Genomic DNA, 4,252 nt, shown 5'->3' with positions numbered 1-4,252 from the left:
CTGCCACCCCACCAGCACAGCCAGTTATGTGAGCCGTCCCCTCTGGTGTGCCAGCAGGGGGATCAGAAGCAGCAGGTAGAGCAAGATATTTGGACTGGTTTCTCGTCACCCCGCCCCGGCCTCCCACCTTCCTCAAGACAAGAGGAATGGCATCTTCCTGCCCCTCAGCCTGGCTGGCCTCACCCTCAGCAACTGGAGACTGCACACCAGCCCACAGTCAGCCCCTGCGCCTAAACTTCCCCTCGGGCCACGTGTGGCCCTCCCTACTCTCACCATGACACACCAAACCAGACTCGCCATGCAGTCCAGCCTGGCTCACAGCGATCATACGGCACGGCAGAGCTGCCCCTGTGGGTTTCCGAGACCAACTTCACCAGGGTAGAAAGCCTCATCTTTCTCCCTCGAGGGAGGGGCTGGTTTGAACTGCTGACCTGTGGTTGGCAATCCAGCTCTGCCACCAGAGCTCCGTCTGCTAAATGAATGTTCGATGTGATTTGATTTTTACCAGTCTTGGCACATCATTCACACACCACACAATTCAGCGCCTTAAGTGTATCTTTCAAAGTTATGCAATCATACGAAATAATAATAGGTAATTGATCAAGGATTCACGAGAGTGGGAGGGGGCAAAAGAGCTGATGCCAAGGACTCGTGTAGAAAATGTTTTGGAAATGATGCCAAAGTACAAATGTCCTAAATACAACTGAATTATGGGTTCTTATAAGATTTGTAAGCACCCCCCCCCAATAAAATGATTAATAATACCAACAAAAAAGTTACACAATCATCACCACAGCTACTTTTGGGCATCCACCGCATTCTTGTATCCATTATTATTAGCTCCCCTCTGGTGATTTAAGCAGGATCCCTGGTGATGTAGTGGTTAAGCAGTGGGGCTGATCTGCAAGGTCAGCAGTTCGAAACCGCCAGCCGTTCTTTCTACTCCCATAGATGGTTACAGCTTTGCCAGAGTAAACCAGCCTCCAGCAGCCGCAGGGTCCACAGGCACAATTGTACCGTGATGATATGTAAAGATCACCGTAAAGTCACAGAGAACAGGAGAGTGAACTAAAGGAGTCAGACACATTTCATAGGAGCATGCTCACCTCCAGACGGCCGTGATCTCAGCAGCCAGGTGCACGCAGAGAGTATATTTCTAACCAGGTGCACACAGAGAGTGTATTTCTAACCAAGGCTTATATATATATATTTAGGGGGCATGCAAGCCCCCCTGATTACCAGTAACCACATACATCACCGGAAGGGGTTGTATCATAGACAATACAAGCAATGAGAGGGGGGAAATCAAAGGGTGTGCACGCAGTAGGAAGGGGAGGGACTAGAGATACACATGTGACAAGATGGACGGATCCTAGATTCAAGAAGGCAGCTTAACCTTGACCCTCCTTGAGTTGGCTTGACCTTGTCTCTGGGCTCTCCTTCAGGGAAACCATCCTACCCTAACCAGCAGGGTGTGGGCCCCACCCAAGGTGGTACAGACAATAGTGTCTGATTGCTCTAGAGGGCTGATGCCCTCAGGGAGAAGACCGCTGAGCAGCTGTCCACCCACTATGAGCTAGCCGGCAGCATCCTGGGTTTGGCATCTATTTGGGGTACAAGCTGGGGAAAAGCCCGTTTGTATCCCACACAGTTTACAGAACTCAAAGGGGCAGCTCCACCCTGTCCTATAGGATAGCCATGGGTCAGCAGTGCGTCTGGTTTGGGTGGGGTTTTATGGACGGGGTGTGTGTGTGTGTGTGTGTGTGTGTGTGTGTGTGTGTGTGTGCGTGTGCGCGCCAAACTCACTGCCATCAAGGCAATCCCAACTCACGGGAACCATATAAACCAACACAATGGATGGATGGTTAGAAGAGCTGTAAAAGCCCCCAATAAAATGATCTTAAAAAAAAAAATGACCATAGAAACCAAAAGCCAAGCTCACTGCCGTCGTGTCCACGCTGACCCACAGCAACACTGTAGGACAGAGGAGAATAGCCCCCTATGGGTTTCCAAAAACCTTTAAGGGAGTAGAAAGCTGTAACAGGGCTTAAGGCCCCCTGGTGGTGCACTCCATTAAGCACCAGGCTGCTAACCTGAAAGTCAGTGGTTCGAACCTACCAGGTGTTCGGTGGGAGAAAGATGAGGCTGTCTACTCTTTTCTACGTAAAGAGTACACTGCCTGACCTAGAGGGTCGCTGTGAGACAGCCCCTGAGGACCGGCAGTGAGTTTGCTCTGTTGTTATAACAATCAAGTTTTTTGTCTTCTTCGAAAGCAAGTTCACAGAGATTCCAGTGGATGCCCACCTGCCCCGGCACCTCTTTCCTAGCTGGGGTCCAGCCAGGCTCCTCCCATGGCATCTGCTCCTGTCTCTGAGAGCAATTCCAGAGGCAGACCAGAAAGGCTGGGCGACTCACTGGGTGTCTTGGGGAGAGGCCGAGGAGCGGTCCCTGAGGACACCCCCGTTCCTGGCTCAGGGGACCTGGGGTGCAACCCCCCTGCAAAGATACGTGGGGTGGTTGGGGCGAGCATCTGACCTCCCTTAACTTCATGAGGGCAACAGAGAGGGCCTCGATTGCACCAACAGCCCAGGGCCGGTCCCTGAGGGCCAGAGAGCCGACACCCCGCCAGCCTCTAACCTGATCACCAGTGCTGACACCTGTCACCGCTCCCCAGGCACCCTCCCCTCATTCACTGTGGAGCCACACAGAACTCACAGACCGCACTTATGCTGATGAGGCTCTTTTGGCAAGTAACAGGTTGCAGTGTGCCTGGTGGCACAGTGGGTTAAGCATTACACTGCCAAGGGGAAGGTCAGCGGTTCAAACCCACCAGCTACTCTGCAGGGAAAAGATGAGGCAGTGTGTTTCCACGAAGATTTAACCTCAGGAACCCACAGGCTCACTGTGAGTCAGGATCAGATCGACTCATCCACAGTGGGTTGAGTAACAGTATAATTCAGGATCAGAAATGACTCAGGATACAGTTCTCCGGTTGGACAGGCCTCTCACTGGCTCTTAGCCCTCAGCCCCTTGGCTTAGGTCCTGCTGGGGCAAGAGTTACAAAGCTCTGTTCTCTCTGCTGATTTCCTGCTGGGCCAGCCCACGTACCAATACGCCTTGGCCCGAGGGTCTCAGCTCTCCCACTCCAAGGGACAGGAAGCCCACAGCACGGACTCTTCCAGGCCTTGGTTGTGTTGTCTCTGCTGCTGCTGTCTCTCTGCCACCCGCCACACCGCCGCTCACCATCTGTGGTGTCACCGTGCTCTCTCCTGCATGGCGGAGGCGCCCAGCACAGGGGCCTCTGGTCCAAAGGCTGGACCCCACTCCAGGCTGCCCTGTCTTGATGGCGATGGGGCCCCCCTTCCCATCTCTGGCAAAGCTCCTGTGAAGTCCAGCAGGCAGGCCAAACAGACCACCCCCATGTTATCATCCCGAAGACCTGTTGCCAGAGCCCTGGTGACATAGTGGGTTACGCCACCACCAGGCCACAAGCTCCGAGGGAGAACATGTGGCTCTCTGCCCCCATAAAGATTTACAGCCTCATAAACCCTTAGAGCAATGGTTCTCAATCTTCCTCATGCCTCGACCCTTTCATACAGTTCCTCTTGTTGTGGTGACCCCCCACCCCACAACCATAAAATTATTTTCATTGCTATTTCATAGCTGTAATTTTGCTACTGTTTTGAATCGGGCGACCCCGGTGAAAGGGTCATTCAACCCCCAAAGAGGTCTTGATCCACAGGTTGAGAACCACTGCCCTAGAGGGTGGCCGTGAGTCAGAATCTCTCGGGGTGGCAGCAGGGCTCCTTTCAGGGCACGGCGGGGGGCAGGGGGGTGAACAGCAGCATAACCCTGGCTTTTACTCCTGGGTGAGCCCTGGGCTGCCTTGGAGTCAACGCGCTTTCTAAGCTGAGGCTTCAGAGGCAGGTGGCCCAGCCTTTCCTCCAAGGCACCTCTGCATGGACTCCCACCTCCAGCCTTCCCTTCTGCAGGGGCCATGCTAACCCTTGACACCCCCCAGGGACCCAGGGAGTGTGTCCCCATCCAATGTCACACCGCCAGGAAGTGGTGGAGCTGGCTTCCAGACCCGGTGCCCTGTTCCCAGCTACCATCCAGCCTGGCAGGGTGGGTGACTTCAAACTGGCCAAAGACACCTGGAGACTCCTGTGGCCTGCTCTGGGCAGTTGCCCATGGTCTGCCGGACAGGACAGGTGAGCCGGCCAGGCACCTGTCACAGATCCGCAGGTGTGAG

The sequence above is a fragment of the Echinops telfairi genome, unplaced genomic scaffold (genome assembly GCF_000313985.2).
Source record: "Echinops telfairi isolate 266 unplaced genomic scaffold, ASM31398v2 ScPeMD7_7417;HRSCAF=8455, whole genome shotgun sequence".
Lineage (NCBI taxonomy): Eukaryota > Metazoa > Chordata > Mammalia > Afrosoricida > Tenrecidae > Echinops > Echinops telfairi.
This window is presented reverse-complemented; position numbering follows the sequence as displayed.